Genomic DNA, 11,371 nt, shown 5'->3' with positions numbered 1-11,371 from the left:
TGCTTGCATTGATATATTTCACTCTTGACAAACCGATTGATAAATTATTTGAACAAGCCAGGACTGTAACATTTTTAGCAATTTAACATAAGATGTGATTGCATGCCAATCTACATTGTATACTAATAACATATTCTATAGAAAGGTTAAAAATGTTCATAAGCTTTTATTTTAATTCCCAAATAGTCTGTTGCATTGTCAAATGTAGTGAGTGAGATTATATAAAAAAGGAAAAGTTTCTTGCAGTTAAAGCAAAAAAAAATATATATATTGAGCAATCTCACTCTTACGTCAGTTGAGGCTTACCAGAACTCCAGGGTCCATAATTCTGGGACAGTCAGAACTTCTGAGGAACTCTTGGGGAAACTCAGTAATCTTTAGAAGCCGAAGTTCAGCATTTCTAGCCAACCAGGGGTAGCTGGGGGTCTGGGACATGGCTCCTCCTTGTCGTGAAGTTGTACACTGACAAAAATGGCAGTCTTGACATGTCTTTAAAGGATTAATGCCCCTGAAGAGGAATCTGAATTGATGTTCAGTGAAACTGATATTTTGACAGTTTCATGATGGGTAGACAGCTGTGACAGAAAATATTTGTATATATAATCTTTTATTTAAAATATAGAAGAACTAAGAAAAACTGTATGTATAGAAGTATGTCACATATTGAAATGTATATACATATCTAGTACTACATATATGTGTACTTCACAGCTGAAATTTTGAACCCGTGTACTTTGATCAGCTCTCCTCCGAAGGTTATGATCTACTTGCATTTCTGCAAAAACTCTCATATATTACTTTTATCAAGTCATTTATTTTTCTTCTTAATTTACAATAGAGATGAAACAGCTTCTATTTTTGCTTTGTCCTCAGTTTACATTGTACAAGCTGTGCAGCAGGTCTTTCAGGTATCTGCACAATACACCCTACAGTACGCCAGGGCCTTAGTCTCAGCTGGAATATCTAACCATTAGTATGATAAAATACTGATAATAACACATATTCGTTCAATGAACTATTTTCAAAGCATAGAATTTAAAAAAACATGAAAAATAACAATGCATTGATGAAGCAGCTAAAGTCAGGGGAATATTTAAGACTGAAAGACAGCTGTTATGAACAATTTTTTATCAGATGTTTCCCATCTCTCACATCTGTCTGTATTAGTAGTTTAAGACATAAACTTATAATGAGAATGCTATTTAACTGAAAATTATTGGTTCTGTATTAATAGAGATCTGCCATTAACAGCCACCTACTCCTCCATGACAGCTTCAAGAACAGTTGGCAAACTTTGGCTTTTCAGGAATGTTTGATTTTGTAGTAGCTTCCAAACAAATTGAACTTCTATCAAAAGCTGTTGCTGCTGTATGTCTTTGAATATTAAGCAATGTGCTTTAGGTAGATTAAGCAAATAAAACACAACAAAAATAATTCACAGTGTTGCGTAATTGATAATAATAAGTTTTAAAGGCTGTATATACCATTAAGCAATTGTTATTATTCAGTTGTCTACCAAAAATTAGGTGAGTTATAGGTATATGTACATAATGCAAGAAAACATGGCTAGAGAGGATTTCTCAATTTATTCAGGGTTTTTTTTGGAGCCTCTTAATTTAATTAAGAACATTTTCATTATTAAATTGACTGATGTTTTGGGACTTAGTTTTGCAAGACACTTGAAAATCTCAGTTGTCGTAGGTGGTTTTAGATGCTCAAGTTACGCAAAACCTAATAAGATGAGGTACCTATTTATTAAAAGATCATATTGATTTTTTCAACAGCAAGCAACAACTAACAAAGAATTATTCATTCTCTGAGCTGTGTAGATAGAAATAAAACAATTTTTTTTTTTAGAAAACCTCAGTAAACTTTTAAATGGTAATAGACTAGAGTCTTAAGATAATTTAAGGTGAAAGAATAATAACATTTCCTAGGCAGTACTGTTGTGGCTATATTATCATTGCACAGGTATCATAAAAGTTTCTAAAGTCCTTAGTACTTTCCTACTGAGATCAATACTGAAGCTCCTTTTACTTCGATAAGATCAGAGCTAGCACTACACAATCCTTTTGAAAAATCCATCCTGTAGGTCTGTGGTCTCTCAAATTCTTTAACGCAAAAATCTCTGTAAATGTCATCTTGACTTTCCAGATGCAAAAGAACAATATATAGAAAATCCACAGTAGGATTATTTGGTACTTTTCAAAGACACAAAAACAATTAATATGAATTAGAGAGACTTGTTTTCTACCATCCACTGCACATGTTTACTGGATATTGGGCCTGATTTTGTTTTGTTGGAAGTCAGTTAGTTTTACTTTTCTGGTGGTGCAAATAAGAGAAAGTCATTAACTAACTAACTAACTAATTAACTAACTACTAACATTAACTACTAACTACAACTACTACGGAATTGCTGAATTTTGAAATAAGCATGACATTTTTAAGAGTCCATCTTAACAACGGAAATGGCAAGATATTGATTTTTTTTTTTTATGGTTCATTTCCTAAACTGAAGAATAAATTTGTTTCTTTTGTTTCTGGACTTACAAAGTCCAGCTGCAATGTAAGAACAAATAAAACCACATTTTAAAGTAAACTGAAAAAGAAAGACATTGAAAAGTTGAAAATTATCAAGGTTTTTTAAATCATTATTATCCTTCTTGTGACTTACCTGGTAGGGAGATGAATTGTTTCAGATTCTATCAGTTTGTATTTAGACCATTTCTATCATTATTAATTATCAGCCATGAATGGGGTGTCTAATTGTTACTAGAATTAAAATTCAAAATAATCACCTTTAAATGAATTAAGAAAATAATATGATAGTGCAATGCTGCATACTGGTTATATGACACAGCATCATCAGGTATTTAAGACAGAAATTTCTGTGTATCAGAGCTTTTAAATTATTCCTCAACTAATGGGAAACTCACTGATTCCATTAAGTCTGGTGGTTAAAGTTTAGGAATACAGAAATCTAGGAATCAAAGGATTCTCCTAGCTGTCAAAGCCCTGCCCCTAGCATGTCTAGTCTTTCGTAACCTCCTAGGCAAACTCTGCTTCTGACCTTTAATTCCATCTTCCTCCTCCATCTACCTTTCCGGAGCACAGGACTCACACTTTATCATTTAGGTCTGTGCTGGTTTTGGCTGGAATAGAGTTAATATTTTTCATAGTAGCTTGTATCAGACTATGTTTTGGATTTGTGATGAAGAGAACATTGATTACACAAGGTTTAGTTACTGCTGAGCAGTGCTTACAGAGAGTTAAGGACTTTTCTGCTTCTCACCCCTCCCCACCAGCGAGCAGGCTGGGGGTGCACAAGAGGGATGGGAAGGGACACAGCCGGGACAGCTGACCCCAACTGACCAAAAGGCTATCCCATACTGTATAACATCATGTCCAGTATGTAGAGCTGGAGGGAGAAGAAGGAAGGGGGGATGTTCGGAGTGGTGGCATTTGTCTCCCAAGTAACTGTTGCATGTGATGGAGCCCTGCTTTCCTGGGGATGGCTGAACACCTGCCCATGGTAAATAGTGAATGAATTCCTTCTTTTGCTTTGCTTGCATGCACGGTTTTTGCTTTACTTATTAAGCTGTCTTTATCTCAACCCACAAGTTTTCTCACTTTTACCCTTCTGATTCTTTCCCCCATCTTTCTGTGGGGGAGTGAGCGAGCAGCTGTGTGGTGCTGAGATGCCTACCAGGGTTAAACCACAACAAAGTCCCACTTCTGTTTCCAGTATGCCCACAATAGTCTTCAACTCCCACAGCACGGAGTGCTTTCCCACTTCATTCTGTATGTGGGATTCTTCACTTTCCTCTACTTTTTCTCAGGAATAAGAACCCCAAATTTTAGTAGGATCCCTTTCTCAGGACAGCCACGAAAGAGGAAGGGCCAGCAAGTTGGCCACACTTGTTAATTCTCTCAGATGGCCAAAGTGGAAGAAATCAACAGCACTACAACCACCTGTTTTTTTATAGTTTTTCACTCCACCTATAATTAAAAACAATCCACTATAACCTTTTGCCTATAACTTCCTATTTTAATTATTTTTCCTAAGGGATATTGTATTGTATTTTAGCATGACATTGTTGACCAAACTCCCAAACCTGACTTTTTCCTTATTTCTTAAATATTCATGTAAGGGTATGTGGAAGGGGACAGTGTCTGCTTCTTCAGGGTATCTGGACAATGACCTTTTAAATGCGAAAGAGGTTAATGAGAAAAGGAGGAATCCATGAGCAAGAATATAGAGAGACACAAATCTGACCAACAAATGATAAGGGACGCAGTAAGGTAAACGAAACGTGGTCAGTCACATTAATTGATAAGTGTATGTGGAAAGTGGTAATGTTTATTTCTGTAAGATTATCTGCTCATGGACTTTGTTAAATGGGTTACTAAGGAAAAGGGGGAAGGCAGAAACAAAATATGCACAGACACAAACCTGACAGGAAAACACAAGGGAGACAAAGACAAAAAACAAACCTTGTCAGTCACACTTATTGATGGGCTATCAAAAATCCACACACAAACCAGGACTTTGTAACTGATAAGGATGCAAAGGTGAGGGTTGAGGGTGTTGCAGGGGGTTGGTGGAACTGTGCAAACTGATGGGGAATGCGCAGGGGCAGAACAAAGGCAGAATAGACAGAAAGAGGTATAAAAGGGGTCAGTCAGGTGTAAAACGGGGCCAGTCAGCACACTTTTCTGGCTGAGCCTGTGCCTAATCTTTCTATCCTATCTTCTTACTAAATTATTTTTTTTAACTATTTCTCTGTGTAGTCTCACTGTCTGTCCTCTGTGTGTGTCAGTGCTGCAAAGACTAGGTGTTGGCTACTGAGGGAACCTTCATGAGTGGATTTGGGGCTAGCCACTGGAGTCAGATTAAGCATGTAGGCACCCCTGGCCTGAGGTGTCAGATGCTGGAGCGAGAGGGGGTCCCAGTTCCAGCTTTGGAGTGTATGGCTGCCAGCTACTGGGGTGGAAATGGTGTGTGTCCCGAAAAAATCAGCTACTGGGAGGGACTGTGTGAGTGAGGTGAGAGAGGGGCTCAGTGCTGGTTGCTGGAGGGAAAGCGCTTTTGTTCTGTATCTCCTGCAGACTGGCTGTGCATGGGGTGTTCATGTGTATTCGCTAGCTAACCTCAAGCAGGACCAGCCAGGAAGGATACCCTGCGTATCAGGCAGGAGAGAGCCTAGGCTGGTGTTCAGGGAGACCTGAGAGTGCAGGGTGCCTTTGAAATGAGTGTGTGAGTGTGTGTTTGTTTGCTAGTGAACACCAAGCTGGACCAGCCAGTGAGTGGGAGATCATGGAGCAAGTAAGAAGGCCCAGGATCTGGTCAGGGGTGTTAGAACAACAACAGGGTCATGACAGTACTTGGGGGATTGCTACTGGCTGTGAATCTAGAGAACATCATGTGCATGTGCCTTCACTTCTACCAGTTGAAGAGGAGGAAGGCACTTGGCTGTCTGTGCTTGTGTTTTATGTGAGTCTTGTATGTAGGTGTTGTTGAAGGCAGCACCTTGTCTGTGGAAGCCTGTGTGGCTGCCCAGTCAGTGTCTTCTGTGTGCGCGTCTCCAGCACATGTCCACAGCTTTGCTACTGTCTGAGCCTGCAAATGGGAAAGCGGCAGTTGCAACCCCCAGGCTGGGCAGAGGCCCTGGGTCCCCAAGCACCAGGCTTGGCTCCAGCTGCCAGGACAGAGGGTTCTGGGCTGGAGCCACTGGAGGTGGCCACTGCTCCTAATGCACCGTAATAGTAGGCACTGCATTCATTGTTCTTCAAGGATTTCAGCACAACTTCTGTTTTGACAGACCCCAGTCTTACAAAATTCTTGTAAAACTTCATCATATTTTCCTCCTGTTTTCTCCCTATGTTATGTAATAAGTGATCAAAACTCATTTTGCGTTCTCATTGGGATGTATATGTACTATATATTCCTTCTTTTAATCTTAAGTAAAAGCCATTTTGAACGAGAGAACATTTTTGCTCCTCTGTTGGGAGAACAAATTCATTTTTGAACATCATCATTTATCAGATCTGATTGTGATTATTGACTGATAAAAACTGGAAAAGTTATGGAATATATAAAAAAAAAAGAGAAATCCATCTTTTTCATCTCTTCCATGTACCAGTCCTTCAATGCCCTGTCTGTACAGAATGGCAGGGGTTGGAAGGGACCTCTGGAAATCATTTGTCCAACCCCCCTGCTTGAGCAGGCACACCCAGAGGAGGGAGCACAGGAACGCATCCAGGTGGGTTTTGAATGTCTCCAGGGAAGGAGACTCCACAACCTCCCTGGGCAGCCTGTGCCACTGCTCTGGCACCCGCACAGGAAAGACCTTTTTTCTCACATTTAGCTGGAACTTCCTGTGTTCTAACTTGTGCCCATTGCCCTTGTCCTGTCATTGGACACCACTGAAAAGAGTTCAGTCCCATCATCCTGACACGCACCCTTTAAATATTTATAGGTATTGATGAAATCACCCCTCCAGGCTGAACAAACCCAGGTCTCTCAACCTTTCCTCATACGGGAGATGCTCCAGTCAAGCAGTCCATTCTGTTTATGTTTTAGTACTCTCTTTGGTTGTAGTATAAAGAAAAATTATGTTGGTTTATAAGCACTTTTTTGAAGCAGTAATGTGTAAAATGAACATAAAAATACACTACAGAAAAGGATTGAGTTATACCATTCTGAATAAATTTACTGAAGGCTGTTTTCAGAAACTGGTATGTAACACAAAGCACTGAAATCCATGTTTAATCATATTAAGATGGTTGCTGATTTTCAGACATTCTGAATATCTGCAGTCTAATTGAATTCAATTAAAGTTATTAATATATCCCCTCCAAATATTAAGATGCTATTTAAAAGCCAAATGATACTACACCTGGCACTATATTTGTCTCAGATATACATTCCTCAAATGGGATCAGGAAATACATGACAAATCCAGATCATCCTAAACAACTTGAATACTGTGCATACATCTAATCTGTTAAGTTTTTCAGGGACAAGATTAAATGCCCATATTTATTCCATCTCATACACACATTTCTTTCAGAAACAATTTTTTTGTCTCCTCATTCTCCAAATCCAGACATTCATGGAAGACAATGGTTATCCTTACTATTGCTATAAGTTAGTGGCCTTACATTTGTGAGCTGTTCATAGTGCTTATTGCTTGCTTGTGCCTGAATGTACAATATTTATTCTTAAGAAAGACCAGATTTAGTCATCTATTGAGCAGGCAGGACTGTGCTGTAACTCCCTTGGCCCACTCTGGAATCTAAGTCTGATTTTTGGTTCCCAGATAACATGGCTATTACATGGGTTTGGACCAACTGTGGACACAGGCTCATGTTCAGTCTTCAGAAATAGCTAGAGTGACCGTGAGCTTTCTTCTATAAGTTCAGCTACATCTTTCAAAGAAGACTTCTTGCCATCTGTAATCATCCCGATTATGGTACATCATTTACTACTACCACTAAAAGAGTAGAGTCACTATGGTCTAAAAGACTAGAGAATAGGATTGTACCACTGTTAAAAAGCACTAATTAAACAGTTAATCATAAGGCTCATGATTTACCTGCCATACCTTTTAAAATATTAATTACCTTATCAGGTTTATATTTTTTAAATGCAAAGTGTTAACTTTTTGTCTTCCTTCCTAAATTTGAACTTAAGTAGCAAAGTTCATTTTTGTCTGTTTTGTTTGATTTTTCACAGAAACCTCAGCTTATTTCAGGTTTTCTTACTAGTCTGTGATGTGCTTATATTTGAGTGTATGTGCCTGTAAAAACAATCACACAGAAAAATCTAACTTAAGATCTACCATAAAATCACTAAAATATTCCTAGCCTAATTTAAAAATGTTTTAATTTATGATGTTATTTTGTATATCACCGTTAAAGTGTATTTTATTCCTTTTTTATGTGTGCTTTGAAATCTTTTGTTCTGGATGTTTCAGATAGCTTTTATGATACATGTACTTTTAGGAAATATTAGAGTCTTTTGAAATCTGAGGATTTTTTACCCGCTAAGGTTTTTCCTTTTATTGTAAGTCAAATGGCCTGAACTCAACTTTTAATTTTCATAGATTTTCCACTGCATAGTACCATTAAGCACGTAACATAGTAATGGTCATATTCATGCTAGAAGTATTCATAATTGTTAAAGAACCAAAAGAAACTGTAGGTCTAAAACACACTAACTTAGCATTTGAGAAGCTCTAATTAATTGTTTAAATAATCATTCAGTGTTCATTATAATTTTTATCATATTTTTCATCTGTCTTTAGGGTATATCTATATTCTTCAGGGGACTGAGGCAAAAGAATCACTAAGCTGGCACTAAACTATGCCAGTTAATCAACATGGCTAAATGCCACCCTGAAGTTAATAAGACTTGGCTGCAGCACCTCATGAATGTGGCTAGATTGCTTGTCAGATCGTTTGGGTATCTATCTTTGAACTATATTCTGAAAACAGCAGTAGACCCAGTACAGGTGTATTGGCTTGCCACAGCAGCTGGTATTGATATATGTGTATGTACTTGCCCTGGGGGACATGAAAGGATGGGTAATGAACTGAATACGTTGTACCAACCTACCTCAAAATGTCAATGTGGGATGCTTTCTGTGTATCTCTATTCCAGCATTAATTTATGCCAAACCATTGCACTTATGTAGACTTCAGCATGAACATCCTCTTCATCCCCTTAGATATATATCTATCTTTGTGTATATCTGCTAATATCCACATTTGTACTGACTGAAGTGTTAGGATACCAGGATGATTTCTTTCCAGGACACCGGCAACTGCAACACAGAGAACAATATACGTGGGGTAAGTTATTCCCTTAATGTTATTCTTCTTCTTTCTCTCTCTCTCCACATCTTTGTCTGCAGATTAAAAATGTAAAGCTTCAAGTAATCCTTGACAAAAAAAAACAAAAATGTTTACCGCAATATATAGCAAACTAAGCTCAGCAAGCCCAATCCATTAATTTTTAAGGTGCTTTCTGTTAAAAAAGGAATTAATGAATTTACTCTGAGCTCTGACCTGAAGCTCTCTAGCTCTCTTATTGCCTCCAAACCTCAAAGCTATTATGTGTAAATTTTTCAACAACCATGGTGTCCCTCAGAGATGTGCAGCCCCAAAATTGGGCATTTCATAAAGAATAAAAGACTATCCACTTACAGTAGATATGGATCGTAAAAATTAATGCTTAGAAACAGGGAACAGTAACACAAGAAAAAAAAGCTAAGAACTTTCAGGGGTAGGGTTGAAAGAAAAAGAACAGGCCAGTTTAAAGGACATTTTTGCCTACTTTTCTATGCTCAAAGGAAAGTGGATGCCTACTACAACAAAATAGGCTTTACCCAGTGCAAGCAGGCACATTGGATTAATCCATATGAATGAACTGATTCAAACTAGGAGCTCTGAAGTTAGGTGCCCTGCTGTCATTGAAATGCCCACTTCCAATTTTCAGACTATATTATATTAGTTTAATGTGATGCTTCCTTATTACTTGCACAGATGACGGCAGTAGGCAAAGTAACTTACTTTTCCCTTTTACATAAAAGTTGCAAAAAACCCAGGTAATAACAGGAGAGGCACAGCTTAGTACAATGTGTGCTGTGTTACGTGCAGGCTAAGTCAGGCTACATTAATATCAGGGTTCTGAAACACAGTAATATTCTTAGTTTGTAATGTGCATTTGCCAAATGGAGTATAAACTTACTACTCAATTTAACAAAACACTAAAGGAGCTTGCTAAAGTGTCAGACTAATTATTATTTAAAATTATTTTGTTGCTCCTTGTTCAGCACTAATGTTATTCATGATGAATTATTTGATCTTTATGTGATATGCATGGAATTGCATGGGGATTCCAGCACGATTTAGCATTCATTTTTGTTCATAATTTTAGCAAAGAGACTTTTTAAAAAATAATGTTACTTCACATAATATTCTTCCTTACATGTTGTAAGATCCTATTCATTCTGCAACTACAAGGGTAGTTTTCATCGTCTTGCTGCAAGGAAATATAGTCAGGCTGACAAATTTTCACATCTTCCAGTCACTTAGGTGCACTAACCACTGCACTCTAGGGTAACTTTTTTTCTGGCTCACGCTCTTCTGCTGGAGTTGTTTCAATTAGAATAAAATGTTTACTGAGTCAAACAGAGTATGCTAGAACATCAGCTTGAACCTTGGTCATCTACATGTCACCTGTACTTATTCTTAGCGTTTTCATTATCTGTTGATTTTATTTTATTTTCTTTCAACCTCTATGGTATATATACATTGCGCTCTGTGACTGATCCAATGCCCAGTGGCATGAGAACAGTCTTTCTAGTGCCATCAATGGATTTTGCACAAGGCCCTTGTTGAATGAGACTATCATTTTTCCTAAGATCCTTTGTTCTTGTCAGTCTGGGAAGTACTATGGGCTTACACAGAAAAAATCCCGGCAAGGAAGGATATAATAAAAATAAGACCACTTATTCTATCGCAGATAAATTCTCAAGTGATCTATAGAATATTGTTTGGGCTGTTTAAAATCATCCATAGATCTAGTAAAATCCATTATTATCAGTAATATTCATAGTGAACTTTGCTCGTTTTTCCCTATTCAGAAATGAAAGTTTAATTTAGGTTAAAAAAATATATATAATCATCTTTATTCTCCTATTGTAACACACACTGATTAACACATCAGTGATACTGCTATAACTGATAGATGTTAATAAGAAGTAGTTATCAAGGCTTTAAATCTATACATATCTTCTATTATTTTTGTAGAATGAACAAGTCAATGACCCTTAGACAAGGAAGTGCATGTCACTACATTGTGCTAATAAAAAGTTAGTTATGTCTCAAAGAAAACCACAGTTCAAAGGCTGTTGAAGAAAAACAGAGAGCTGTTAACAAGTTAACAACAGTTAACAAGTACCAGCGCAAGATGAGAGCAGAGGCTTTAAAAGTGCAGGGGCAGGAATGCAAAGGAGGCCCAGGACTATGAATAACAATTACCAGTGGTCAGCAGCTCATCATTAAAGTGATACAGAAACTGGTGGGTAACTGAAGCTGGTCATAGGGTTAACAAAGAGAAAAAAGAACCAATTCAACATAGATAAAATTTAACATACACAGTAAAACTTAGGTATAGCAGAATCAATCACTGTATTGTTAATTTAATTAATAAAGAACAAGTAAGCTGACAGTATTAGAAAACATACAAAAATAGACCTGGCAGACTTAAGAGTAAAGACAATTTAGCACCTCCCTTCAACAACATATTCATCCTGCTGAAGATCTGGGATGAGAGATGCTGATCTCTTGTTGCCATCAT

This window comes from Phalacrocorax aristotelis, chromosome 4 (genome assembly GCF_949628215.1).
Source record: "Phalacrocorax aristotelis chromosome 4, bGulAri2.1, whole genome shotgun sequence".
Taxonomy (NCBI): Eukaryota; Metazoa; Chordata; class Aves; order Suliformes; family Phalacrocoracidae; genus Phalacrocorax; species Phalacrocorax aristotelis.
This window is presented reverse-complemented; position numbering follows the sequence as displayed.